Source organism: Eschrichtius robustus, chromosome 15 (assembly GCF_028021215.1).
Source record: "Eschrichtius robustus isolate mEscRob2 chromosome 15, mEscRob2.pri, whole genome shotgun sequence".
Classification (NCBI taxonomy): Eukaryota; Metazoa; Chordata; class Mammalia; order Artiodactyla; family Eschrichtiidae; genus Eschrichtius; species Eschrichtius robustus.
Window position 1 is genome coordinate 81,010,688 of NC_090838.1, and position 14,400 is coordinate 81,025,087.

At 50.3% G+C, this 14,400-nt stretch overlaps 1 non-coding gene across 1 annotated transcript; it reads right to left on the reverse strand.

The window, feature by feature from the left end:
- Positions 1–8,666: 8,666 nt before the first annotated feature.
- Positions 8,667–8,739, reverse strand: TRNAE-CUC (transfer RNA glutamic acid (anticodon CUC)). Its single transcript has one exon. It is a non-coding gene; the product is annotated as a tRNA-Glu (tRNA).
- Between the last annotated feature and the right edge of the window lie 5,661 nt (positions 8,740–14,400).

Sequence of the window (14,400 nt, forward strand, 5' to 3'; positions counted from 1 at the left end):
GATGCAGTGGTAAGAGGACTTTTCCTTTCTTGGGAAGCAGCTTGGAAAATTCCAACCAGCATGACTTTCTCCAAGGCCCTGTGATGGGGCCTGGGGTAAGGGAAGGAATTCAAAGCCTGGTTCTACCCCTTTCCATCTGGGCAACAATGAGCGACTACACTCCGTTCCTGAGTAATGCTTAGAAACCGCCCCACATGTCCACCCTCCTCTGACCAACTGGTCACCTACACACTCAGCCTAAATATCCCTCCTCGAAATGTGCAGTAATCCCTGACTTCCTCCTTAGTCCTCCCTGGGTGCTCTGGGCATCAGGCCACTGGGCCATCTGAGTCTTCAGACTCCGTGGGAAAACTTTTCAGCCATACCCCGGGAGCAAAGATGGAATTATATCCATGGGCCACCTAGTCAACCCCTGGCCCGCTTCTGGACAGCTGAGCCCCACCAAGACCCTACTAGGCATAGTGTATGCTATGCTATGCTAGGCAGCACATTTCCATTTTCTGCATTTTTAAGGTAAAATTTACAGTGAAAACCACAAATCGTAAGTGTGCATTTGAATGAGTCTTCACATATGCAAACACTCATACAACCCACATCCCTACCAAAATATAAAACACTTCTACCAACCCAGAAAGTTCCCTCACCACCCCTTTCTCTCATCTGCCATGTGTGCTTTCCCCATCACACTGTTAGCTCCTCCAGCCCAGGGACCGTATCAGGTCATCCTTGTGACCCCAGCACCCAGCAGAGCATTCAGCAGGTAAGAGACACTCCAAAAAAAAAAAATTTTTTTTTTTTTTTACTGAATTAACAGAGAGCAAAATCCTCAAATTCTAGCAATGCCCTAGCCTCTGTCACCTTGGGAAAGTCACTTAAACCTTCTGAACCACAGGTTCCTCACGTGTGAGACAAGGACAATTACTCCAGCCCTCCTACCTTGAGGGATTGTGGGGGTCCAATGAGATGACCTATGGGAGCCTCTTTGAAAAGAATAAAGGCCTAGACACGTGCAGGCTGCCGTTACCATTATTATTAATAAACTCCTACTTCTAAAACAAACATCTGGCTGAAATAAACCAGGAGAGGAAGGCATCGGAGACTGACTTCCAGGCTTTGGCTACTTGGGCTCTGGCCAAGGTCTGCAGCCGCCCAAGATGGCCAGCTTTCTGGTTCTGTGCCCATAGACCCAGGCTATGGACTGATTTCCGGGGCTAAGAATTTCCTGAAATTGCAAAGGATTCTCCCTAAGTGAGTTCCCAACCTGGCTTCTAACTACCCTGCCATATGGCCCTCTCTGAGCCTGTTTCCCATCTGTAAAATGCAGCACTAGACAGGAGTCCCTTCTGGCTCCTCTGACTCCAATCCAGAGGGGCAGATCAGGCTGAACTGTTGCATTTCCTCAGCCTGGGCGGGGCGGGGTGGTGGCGGGATGGCAGGGATCTGTTGCAATACCTGAAAATTCCAATATCACAGCTCCCCCAGAATATTCCTTTGAAGGCACTAACTCAGGATGCTGCTAGTCTTTTTTTTTTTTTTAAATGAATTTATTTTATTTTATTTATTTTTGGCTCCATTGGGTCTTCGTAGCTGTGCGCAGGCTTTCTCTAGTTGCGGCGAGCAGGGGCTGCTCTTTGTTGCAGTGCGAGGGCTTCTCATTGCGGTGGCTTCTCTTGTTGCGGAGCACGGCTCTGGGTGCACGGGCTTCATTAGTCGTGGCTCGCGGGCTCTAGGGCGCAGGCTCAGTAGTTGTGGCGCACGGGCTTAGTCGCTCCGCGGCATGTGGGATCTTCCCAGACCAGGGCTCGAACCCGTGTCCCCTGCATTGGCAGGCAGATTCTTAACCACTGCTCCACCAGGGAAGCCCACTGCTAGGCTTTAAATTTGATCTGCAGTGAATTTTTCTAGATCATTTCAGCTTCTCTGAGGAAGAGCTGGGGGTCTGGATGGCCGTATTTTCTGAATAAAGCTCATGATTAGAAAGTTTCTTTTCAATCACTGCTGGGTGCTCAGAGGCATCCTGGATGGTGACACCGCAGAATTCCTTGGTGACCTGTTGGGAAAATAGGACTGTCCAGTACGGCATGAATGAGCGGGCCAGGGGAAGCTCTGGTGGAGCATTGTGGTGGCAGGGAGGGTACCGAGTGACTGGGGCAGGAGGGACTGGTCCCCAGGGAGGACACGAGAGGACAGGTTTACCCCCTCAAGGCCAGGGTCACATGGGGTCCTCACGCCATTGTAAGGTCATGATAAGAGCTAACACTCTTGAGTGTTGGCACCATATGCCAGGCACTGTCCTTCATATGATTTTCTCATTTAATCCTCCCATTTGCCCTCTAAAGTAGATCCTCTTATTATCCTCATTTTACAGATGAGGAAATGGAGGCCAAGTGGGGTCAAAATAACGTGCTCCGGGACTCAGTAAATGCAGAGCAAGGTGGTAGGACCCCCGGCCTCCCCTCCCAACTATCACTGCACATCACTGCTCTCCCTCCTCCTCTCCCAAGGCCCATCCTGCTCTCGGCATTGAATGCTAGTGCCAGCTCTGAGTCCTCCACACATAAGGGGCTACCCCTGCTCATCCTCTAGACACTGGGATTTAAAATTTCAAAAAGGGGCTTCTCTGGTGGCGCAGTGGTTGAGAATCTGCCTGCTAATGCAGGGGACACGGGTTCGAGCCCTGGTCTGGGAGGATCCCACATGCCGTGGAGCAACTAGGCCCGTGAGCCACAACTACTGAGCCTGTGAGTCTGGAGCCTGTGCTCTGCAACAAGAGAGGCCACGATAGTGAAAGGCCTGTGCACCGTGATGAAGAGTGGCCCCCGCTTGCCGCAACTAGAGAAAGCCCTAGCACAGAAACGAAGACCCAACATAGCAATCAATCAATAAAATAAATAAATCTTTTTAAAAAAAAATTTAAAAAAAAGTTTTATTTATAAAAATAGTACAGAGTACTGATACATGCTACAACCTGAATTTTTAAAACACCATGCTAAGTGAAAGAAGCCAGACACAGAAGCCCACATATCATATGATTTCATTTATATGAAAGGTCCAGAATAGGCAAATCTGTAGAAACAGGATGTAGATTAGTGATTGCCTAGGGTCCGAGGGGATGAGGACTTTAGGGGGTGACTGCTAATCAGTACGAGTTTCTTTTGGGGGTGATGAAAATGTTCTCAAATTAGTTTCTGGTGACAATTGCACAACTGAGAATATACTAAAAAAACACTGAATTGCACATTCAATAAGGCTGTCAACAAATGAAAGGGCTTTGTAACTTATAAATGGTAAGGCCTGGCTCGACCCATTTGTACCCTACTTAAAAAAATGGTATAGAGAGGTTCCACGTACCTACGACCCAGCTTCTCCTAATAGGACATCTTACTTAACTACAGTAAGTGTAACTTCCCCTTTAAAGTGTGGCTCCTGAAAGCCCAGCACCTTTTCTCCAGTGCTTCAGAGTTCAGATAACACCTCACCCATGCCCGGAGCTTTACAGTTTCCAAAACACCCCCTCCACACACAGCTCCCACCCCACAACTTGATCCTCAAAGCAAACCCATGGGCCAGTGTCGCCCCATTTCTTGGTTTTCGTGGTCAGAAGAGCCCTCTTCCCTCCCTGGGCTCCTTCTGTAGGGTTGCTAAATTTGACTAAATAAAAATGTTATCTGTCAGCTCTATAGGGTAATCACCTCTAATGTTTCCAGCCAGTCCTGGGCGGGTCTGGTCATCATTTTGAGACACCACTGATCGCAGACTCTTAAGAACTGAAAGGGCCCTGGACTGTCGCCTAGTCCAGCCATGCCCAGCAGACCTGGGCTGGGCCTCCCAGGCCAAGTCCTCACTCTGGCTTTCCCCACCTTCCACCCCGGCCAGAGCGCGCCCCTCTTCGTGCCTCAGTTTAGCATCTAGCGTCTTGTCCTCCAGGCGCCGGCATATACATCGCGGGGGCGGCGGACCGGGGGAAGGGCTGGGGGAGCTCGGCTGGAGCTGCGACACCGCGCCAGACCTACTGTCCAGATCCAGGGCACGCGGGAAAAAGCAGGAATAAGGATGGTACCACGCCGGACCCAGGTGGAACCCCCCACCTGCGGCCCCACCCAGGCCCGAACTACAAATCCCAGCAAGAGTGGGCCGCGGGGCGGGACCTCGGGAGCGGTGGCCTGCGATCCCTGCGCCAAGCCCGGGACCAGTGGGCCCTCGGGGGAGAGATCAGGAGGACGGAGACGCCACAGCGGACCTCGAGACACACTCACAGACACACAAAAACACACAGACACAAACGCGCGCACCGGCCACCTTTGTCCCTCCCCCACAAACTACAAATCCCAGCAGGCAGTGGGTGAGGGGCGGGGCCTCGGGGAGGGTGGTGCTCCCGACCGGAAGCGAGCGTCTGGCGAGGTGGGATCAGCAGTGCGGGTTGTGGGTCCCCCTGCCGTGGGGAAGAGAGCCCTTCTCTCCCCGCAGCCTGGCTCTCCGCCCCCGCACACACCGCTCCACCGTGGGGTCGCCGGCCCGAGCCCTCCTCAGCGATCCAGAGCCCCGCCCTCCCTACCAGGCTGGGATTGCCGGGGAAGGGGATGATCGGTGGACGCTTGGGCCAGCCGCCTTGGAGGGACGCAGAGTCTGCCTCCTTGACCCTCTCCTCCATCGCCTGGAGCGAACTCCCTTTTCCTGGAGCGAGGAGCAGCCCGGACCTTGAGGCAGGACTAAGCCTGTTGGGGTCTCTGTGTGGCCTGCAGGTCTCCTGGAGAAGCCCAGGGAAGGCCAGGGTCCTTCGAGTTCTGGGGTATAGGTCAGGATGTTCGGTCCACGGTGTCTGACCGCTGTCAGCGCCCTGCGCCCAGGCATCAGCTTTATATGGCAGAGCCAGATAACAGTGAGGGGCTGCCAGGAAGTAATAACCAGGGCACTCTCATTCAGTATGCTCGCTCTCAAAGTGCTCACACCTCAGCGTGAAGCGCCAGAACTCTTGTCCTAACTTCCCGGGTCGCGTTAAGTATCCACTGAGACACTACAGCAGGGACTTACCCAAGCCCTTCAGTGCCAGTCAGGAGCTCAAGGGTCCAGCCCGTCTGGTGGGATGAGCAGTGCTGAGGCCCCACTTCACCCACCTTCCGGGGCCAGGGCAGTCTCTCTCCTGAAGCCTCTTCTCAGCTGATTTCTGGCTCCCAAGTGAGGATTCAGGTTACACCTGTATCGGGAGCAGTGACACCACAGTGGCCAGCAACACATTGGACTTTCTGTCTCCAACCCCATTTTCAGAGTTTACACTTTCTGATCTGGCCATATACTGCTGTGACCCTGATCGTCAAGGTAGATAGGAAAATACTTAGTTTATGACAGTATAGCCACGACCCTGTAATGTCAGTGAGAGTTTATTCTTCTGTAGTTGGGTGGAGACCAGCTGCTTCCTAGACATATTCCTAAATTTAATCTTGGAAAAATTAGAAACATCTCTAGAAAGGATATTCAAAGTAGAACGCCCAGATTCCCTTTGGTAACCAGAGTAGGGGTCATATGTACTGGTTAGGTGGTCTCTAAGCATGTCCATTGCTGCCTGGGAAGTTCTCAAAGGCTTGGTTTTCCAAGTATTTCTGTTAAGACCGAAAACAGTGGGGAAGGGTGGTTGGGGGGATAGATTGGGAGATTGGGATTGACATGTACACACTGGTGTATATAAAATAGATAACCAACAAGGACCTACTGTAGAGCACAAGGAACTCTGCTCTATAGTCTGTAATAATCTAAATAGGAAAAGAATTTGAAAAGGAACAGATACATGTATATGTATAACTGAATCACTTTGCTGTACCTGAAATTAACATTGTTAATCAACTATACTCCAATATTAAATTAAAATTAAAAAAAAAAAAGACTGAAAGCATTTTGGCCCCTTTCCTGTTTGCCCATTTCTGTTCCTTAAAAGAACCTAATTACAGGAGTGAGTTCACTAAGCAATTGAAACTAACTCCTGACTTATGCTCTAACCTGTTGAGTCTTTTCCTAGATAAAAAGAAGTAAGAATAAATAATTAAGCAGTTTAAAAAATGACTAGCTCTCTATCCGCAATTGCCCCTTTAGCAATCCTGCAGGCAGATCACACCTGAAGAGTCAGCCAGTCTCCACTCAGTGGAGAATGATGTAGAACCCAACCTCCTGCCTTGATGATTCACTGAGATTCTTCCCCCTCATTTTTCCCTTTAAAAACTGTCATGGCTGAGCAGAATCTTTGGAGTTGGTCTGTGGACGCGAGTCTACTTTCTCCCCAGATTGCCCACTCTTCTGGTTAAAGCACCTTTCCTTTCTACTGACACTTGCCTCTCAAATTATTGGCTTCTGAATGGGGAGCAGCCAAACCTGGGTTCAGTAACTAGACAACCAGCTTTTTGTTAAGTAGCCCCTCTGCCCCTAGAGACGAGAGATAGTTACCATAGAAACTTGGAGACAGCCCTTGCCCCATCAGTGCACTCTTTATAAGAGCCCATTCTCTCCTGCATTCCAGGACTTAGCACCAGACTCTTGAATCAGTAAGAGCCTGTGTGACTTGCCCAAGGATATGCCAAAGCCATTTAATGCCTATCTCTGCTTCCTGAAGATCCAGCCAGCAGGGTGCAGTTAAAGTAACAGGGCAGTGTTATGAAGTCATGACAGAAAATGTGTCTAAGGGTAAGGTGCACCAAAAGTTGGGTGCTTTCCCCCTCAGGGCCTTGGGAGCGACTCAGGAACATACATATTCTATACTTGAAAGTACCTGCACCTATACGGGTTACACATCCTGAGGCAACAGCAAGATTCCCATTTTGGCAGAGACAGCCTTAGCGCATGAATGCTTTCAATAAAAGTTTGTTTAAACTGGCATTTAAAAACCTTAAACAAATTCATTGTTTTAGTAACACCTTCCACCTATAGTGGAATTAGAGTTGAAGTTATCTTTAAGGTTTTGAATACTGTTTGTACATATTTTTCTAATCTTGCATTTGTATAGGACTTCACAGATTTCTGCTGAGTTTTTCTTGCACCGACAACTGGATGAAGCCCTTGTCGGTGGTCCTGCAGGCCACACCCTTTCCTCTGGCAGCCAGTCTAGGGGGTGAGGGACAGGCCACCACGCTTCTTCTCACCACCAGGGGCCGCCCTTTGCGGTGGAACAGCTGCTCAGGTCCGTAGAGCGGCAGGGACGACGGGGTGGGAGGCACTGAGGGCTTTGGTCTTGTGTACATAATTAGATGGCTCTGGCCCAAGGCCCAGCATCCACCTCCGCTCTGGTCTCAGCTTTTCCGTTGGTAAAGGTGGGGAGGGTGATCTCAGGGCTCTCCACACCTATCAAGGAAGGATGTGCGGATGAAGACACATCCGTGAGTGGCAGCGCCAGGTCTCTCCTAGGGGGAAGGTAGAAGGCAGGCCAGTTGTCCATAGTCTTTCTGCTCATCAGTCCTGGGAGAAAGGAACAAGGAAGCAACGGCAACAGGAGATGCCTGGCTCTCCGGATATGAGCTGAAGAAGGAAGAAGCCTAAGCAGGGCCATACTACATCTGGCCAAGGCGGGGGCTGTGGGGGGTGGTGGTGTGTGGAGTGCAGGGAGAGTGGGGGGGAAGAATAGATGCCCACCCCCCCTCCACTCATTAAGGTAAATAGAGGAAAGGATCCAGTAGAGTGAGGGCAGGGTCAAAGGTACCCAGAGAAGAGTCCTTGGTAACCATTTGCATTTAGAGAAGCAGATAAACAGGGAAAGGGCCTCAGGACTGTGCTCAGCCTAGGCACGGTGGTCAGCGTCCGGTGGCAGGAAAGGAGCAAGCCATGGGCCTTTCAGAGGAGAGAGACCGAGGTTGTTTGGCGGGAGGCGGGGTCTTTGAGCAGGCGGTGAAGAATGAGTAAGGTTTGAATGTGCAGCTACAGCAAATAGTTTTTGAGAGCCTGTTCTGTGCCAAGCTGTGGGCCGGGCACTTGGGATTTGGCAGTGAACTGGACAGACACAGTTGCTACCCATTTAGAGCTCTTACAGCTGAGTGGGAGTCCACAGTCTAGCCCTGAAATGTACCCATAGATTTAATTACGGTGGGAGCCCAGAGAGTGTGTCGGGAACAGACTGCCAGACTGCCGTGGTCTGGGACCCCTGCTGAGGGTGACTTCAGCTGTGGCCTGAAGGAAGAGGGAGGCAAGGGGCGGGAGTGTTCTTGCAGAAGAAAGGCAAGGGCACAGCCCCCAGGTAAGGAGACTGTTAGAGACTAGAAAGAGATGAACAAAGCCAGGTACTATTATAAGTGTTTGCAGCCACCCTGCCCCCATCTTACCCAGGCTTCCTGCTACTGGGGCACCTGTTGGGTTCTCCCAAGGGCATAATCTCAGCAGTGGGCTAATGCATCAAGTTGAAAGACACCTAAAGGAGCTCTGGTGGTCTGCAAGATAAGGAGTTGAGGTGGAGGGAGAGGGCTGGGGTCTCGGGGGGACAAGGTGCTTGCACCATCTGTGAAGATTGCCAGTTGCAGAGTCGATGAGAGTGGACTTTGGGGGGGTTGGTTAAAATTCTTAAAGTATAACATACATATAAGAGAGTCCTTTTTTCTTTCTTTTCTTCTCTCTCCGTCTTTTTTTTTTTTTTACTGTGTTTTGCTATACTTTTCTTTTTTTTTTTTGGCTGCACCACATGGCTTGTAGGATTTTAGTTCCCCGACCAGGGATTGAACCCAGGCCCTCAGCAGTGAGAGTGCAGAGTCCTAACCACTGGACCATCAGGGAATTTCCACGTTTTGCTATACTGAAGAGTGCCTTCTCTCTGTCATATTCTGTAAGGACAATAAATATCTAAATTCCTTCCACCTGAAATTTCCTTAAGTCAACAGAGTGCAGAATGGGCCACCTGGGCCTAGTCATGGCGGAACCACAGAGAGAAGGTGAGTGTGAGTGAGTCCGTGGGGAGAAAATGGAACGGCTGGGGCTGGAGAGGTAGGTAGGGCTGATCTTACCAGGCAACAAGAAGCCTCTGTTTCCATTCGAGGAGCCATGGCGGGGAGGGCCATGCAGGGATTCCAGGCAGAGCTGCATCATGACCAAATCTGTTGTGAGCAAAAGTTCCCGAACAGGGAAGGGCAGGGTGTGTGGGACAGAGACGGAGCACCCCAGCAGGGGCAGAGGGGACCAGGGCGGTGCCGGCTTGTGCACTTTACCCTAGAGGCCAGGGAAAACCAGCCTCAGCCTTCAGCCCCGACCCTAACCCTTAGCGAATCTGTAGAAATCTAGTGCACTGCCCCCCAGAAAAACACAAACCACACAACAAGTTTTGGTTTTTTTAAATTTTTATTTATTTATTCATTTTTTGGCTGCATTGGGTCTTCATTGCTGCACACGGGCTTTCTCTAGTTGCAGCAAGCGGGGGCTACTCTTCGTTGCGGTGCGCAGGCTTCAGAGAGATGGAAGGAGAGTCTGTCACAAACCTCTGAAGCTGCGGCAATCCATGCTGGTGCACCAGGAGGGGACAGAGGCCAGAGACCCCTCTTAGGAGGCTGGTCTGTGTGTCGTCCCTCCTTCAGCCCTCCGTCGCGTGTCACAGCTGCCACCAGAGTAAGCTGAGTCAGCAGGCCTGGGAGGGCAGCGGTGGGGGGGAGGAGAAGGGACCTCTGCCAGCTTGTGCTAAAGCAGCCCCAACATTGCCCTCTGCTCCCCAGCCCTGGAGGACCCCTTCTCTCCCTCCTCTCAACCACCTTCCTTCAAAATGGTCCCCGACATTAACTTTAACCCAATCACAGACAGTTCAGTTGGCCTCAGGCCCCTCCCTAGGAGCTTCTTGGGCCTCTAACTTGACTACTTGCTCAGGTCAAAATTGCCTGAGGACTCATTCATTCTCCCTCACCCCTCGCAGGACCTGCTCTCCCCTCACCATCCTCTGAGGCCCTAACTCATGGTCAGAAAGTTCTCCTTCTCTCTTTGTACCCCACCCCTGCCACTTGCCCCGATGGATTCCCATTCTCCCCGGAGAAGAATCCTTGTCTTAAGAGCATGCTTCTTTTTTTTTCCCCCCCCCACTTTTCCCCCTACTTCCCTGGCTTAGGGGACCTGGCTGTCCCGTGGTGGCCCCAGCTCCGCACCCCGGAACTCCCCTTGGCCCTGACCCCCACTCCCAGGGCCCTACCTTCTCCTAGGCTGTCCTTCTCTTGGTGCTTCCTCATGGTTGAATTCCAGGTCATCCCTCCTTCCTTCTCTTCTTTTCTTCTTTTTGTTTTTAAATTTTATTTATTTTATTTATTTATTTTTGGCTGTGTTTGGTCTTCGTTGCTGTGCACGGGCTTTCTCTAGTTGTGGCGAGCGGGGGCTACTCTTGGCTGCTGTGCGCGGGCACTGCTCTTCATTGCGGTGCACTGGCTTCTCATTGCGGTGGCTTCTCTTGTTGTGGAGCACAGGCTCTAGGCACGTGGGCTTTAGTAGTTGTGGCACACGGGCTCAGTAGTTGTGGCCCGCGGGCTCTAGAGCACAAGCTCAGTGGTTGTGGCGCGTGGGCTTAGCTGCTCCGTGGCATGTGGGATCTTCCCAGACCAGGGCTTGAACCCGTGTCTGCTGCATTGGCAGGTAGATTCTTAAGCACCGCGCCACCAGGGAAGTCCTCCTTCTTTTTTTTTTTTTTTTTTTTTTAATTTGTTTTATTTTTATTTTTATTTTTTTTATCTCCTTTTTATCTTTTAATCTGTACTGACTGATTTTTTTTAAATTATAAAATTAATTAATGCTTGTCATATAAAAGGTCCAAGAGTATAGAAATGTAAAGCTATGATACTCATTTCTACCTCGTCCCACCTTCCCATGAGACACCTGTACCTGGCCTCACAGTTTGGGCTTCTTGGTATCCATGTGGTGATCCCACTGATGCTGTGTCTCTAAATTAGATTTCTTCACTGAAAGTAAGAGAAACCAGCCTTAGCTAGTTTAGGCTGGAAAATAATTTATTAAAAATATTCTGTAGCTCGCCACATCTCCAGGAGGACCAGAGAATCAGCCAGGAACAATGTCCCAAAGGCCACAGCCAAGCTGGCCTAGTGGAGGCACCTCTGGGCCAACACTACTGATCCTGGCCCTGGGTGGTACCACTGGGATCTCAGCCTCCCTGGCCTCTGGAAACAGGATATAGCTGTCACCTCCTCCCTAGGGTGGATGCCTCTTTTTTTTTTTTTTTTTAATAAGAAACGGAGTCTCTTCATCTTTTTTTTAAAAATAAATTTATTTATTTTATTTTATTTATTTTATTTTTGGCTGCTTTGGGTCCTCGTTGCTGCGCACGGGCTCTCTCTAGTTGTGGTGAGCGGGGGCCACCCTTTGTTGCGGTGCGCGGGCTTCTCATTGTGGTGGCTTGTCTTGTTGCGGAGCACGGGCTCTAGGCGCGTGGGCTTCAGTAGTTGTGGCATGCAGGCTCAGTAGTTGTGGCACATGGGCTTATTTGCTCTGCGGCATGTGGGATCTTCCTGGACCAGGGATCGAACCGTGTCCCCTGCATTGGCAGGCGGATTCTTAACCACTGTGCCACCAGGGAAGTCCCGGATGGATGCCTCTTGGTGCCTGCTTTGGATACAAAGCCCAGCATGGGGGCATCTGACTGGCAGAATGCCTGCACCCCAGCTGTAAGGGAGGCTGGGAAGGCCTCATCTGGCTTCTGTGAATGGAGGCAAGGATTCATACGGTGGAAGTGGCCCCAAACACAGGAAGTGCTCCACAGCCAGTGGGAATGGCAGACCTTCAGCCTCTAGGGGTCCAGCCACCACACCTCAGCATCCCCTGCTCCGCAGCCTGCACTCTCTCACCTCTGAGACCTCTGGCCACAGCCTGCTTACCTGTCCTCCATCAGATCCTCAGAATCCACCCCCTCCTGCTCACAATGCTTCCCACGTCGCTCACACCGGGGACCCCAGCCAGCCTTGGCCACCTTCCCTGTCTGCTGGCAGCAACTCCATGGACCGTGGCACCACCTACTCAGGAAGAGCTGATATTTACCACACATGTGCTGTGTGTTTCACGTGTTTCATCTCATTCAACAGAAGCGCCTCCACCACAAGGAGTGCCTTGTTCCCACCCCCACTTACACAGGGGGAGACTGCAGCACAGAGAGATTGAATGTCTCCTGGGGCCTCTCCATCACTCGGAGGGTCCCCTGGAGTATAGGGTCTGTGTCATGTTTCGTCTCTGCTGGCCACCCCCATGTTCCCCAGGAGCTAAAGGCTGAGTGTGATTCTAAAGATGTCCTAGGAGTTGCATCTTCTCAGAATGTTTCCCTTAGAGCAGCGTTTCTCAAACTTGACTGATCATAAGATTGATCTAGGATGCTTGTTTAAAGTAATATAGATTCCCACTTCCCTCCTGGAACATCCCATTCTTAAGCTCTCAGGGAAGGTCTGGGAGTCTAAGACTTTTAACAAGCCCCTCCAGTTGATTCTTGTGATCATGCACGTGGGGGAACACTGCTCTAGAGAGCTGTTTGTTTTCTTAGGGTGGGTTTAGACTATGTTGGGCCTGAAAACAATGGCCTGTTCTTACTGGAGATCAGCAGCTGAGATCTGGAAAATGTGGAGAATCACTGTGTGCTCTGGAAGGACCATAAAACGGGCACTCAGGTGCTGCCAGGCAATGGGGCATTGGAACCTTTGAAATGTGAGTTTCCAGTAATTCCATTTCTAGGAATTCATCCCGAGGGAATAGCTATGGTTGTACAGAAAACAGTCCTGTGCCAAAGATGGAGAAAGAGGTTGTCCAAATCTGCCTGTGCCATCAGCAGGAAGCACGGTGCTACAGGGCTGGCTGCGGTGACACAAAGCTGCGAGGCAGCCTCCTTCCATCCCCTTCTCCCTGATCTGCCCAGGCCGGTGCCCCCACCCAGAAGGCATGGATTCCACCCTCTGCCTGGGGCTCTTTCCCTCACCCAGGCCCTGGCATTTGCCTATGCAAAGCCCTGAACAGAAGGAGGAGGTGGTTGAGGCAAGGGCAGTCTGGACTGGGAAACCCACTCAGTTTGGAGTTTGCAGCGGGGTGGTGTCTAGAGCATCTTGCTGACTTTGACAGCAGGTCCCCTTGGTGAGGGAAGTTGCCCCCTGCCTTACGGTCCAAATGTGGAACAAAGGTCAGCTGGGGAGTGGAGGTCGGGAGGAGACTCTTGTCCCTGACTCCAAGCCTGGATTCTTTCTTTGTTTTTCTTTGCACAGTTTTTCCCATGACACCAAATGGGCCCCCCCTTAAGCCACCCCAATGACTTTTCATAGCTTCTTTTTTTTTTTTTTAATAAATTTATTTATTTATTTTTGGCTGTGTTGGGTCTTCGTTGCTGTGCGCGGTCTTTCTCTAGTTGCGGCAAGCGGGGGCTACTCTTCATTGCGGTGCGCGGGCTTCTCATTGCGGTGGCTTCTCTTGTTGCAGAGCACGGGCTCTACGCGCGCGGGCTTCAGTAGTTGTGACACGCGGGCTCAGTAGTTGTGGCTCGCGGCTCTAGAGTGCAGGCTCAGTAGCTGTGGTGCACGGGCTTAGTGGCTCCACGGCATGTGGGATCTTCCCGGACCAGGGTTCGAACCTGTGTCCCCTGCATTGGCAGGCGGATTCTTAACCACTTTGCCACCAGGGAAGTCCCCATAGCTTCTTTTTTATTGAAATATAGTTGATTTACAATATTGTGTTAGTTTCAGGTGTACAGCAAAGTGATTTGGCCATGTATATGTGTGTGTATGTGTGTGTGTGTATATATATATATATATATATATATATATATATATATATATATAGTTTTTTGGGGATTCTTTTCCATTATAGTTTATTACAAGATATTGAATATAGTTCCTTGTGCTATACAGTAAATCCTTGTTGTTTCTCTTATATATGGTAGTGTGTATATGTTAATCCCATACTCCCAATTTATCCCTCTCCCCTCTTTCCCTTTTGGTAATCATAAGTTTGTTTTCTATGTCTGTGACTCTGTTTCTGTTTTGTAAATAAGTTCATTTGTACTATTTTTAATTTTTATTTATTTATTTAAAGACTTTTTTCTGTTTCAGTTTTTGGCCATGCCACAATTGAACCCAGGCCACAGCAGTGAAAGCCCGGAATCCTAACCACTAGGCCACCAGGGAACTCCCAATTTGTACTATTTTTTAGATTCCACATATAAGTGACATTATATGATATTTGTCTTTCTCTGTCTGACTTACTTCACTTAGTATGATAATCTCTAGGTCCATCCACATTGCTGTAAATGGCATTATTTCTTTTTTTTTTTTTTTTTATGGCTGAGCTCATAGCTTCTTAAGTGTCCTTTTGCCTGCAGGTCTCAGGAATCATGTGGCCTTTGAAGTCTGTGGCCAGCTCCAACCCTGGACTCTCTTCCCAGTTCCCCCAGCCCCATGGCCTCCAAAGATGCAAGTTCATGGCCTTCATTTT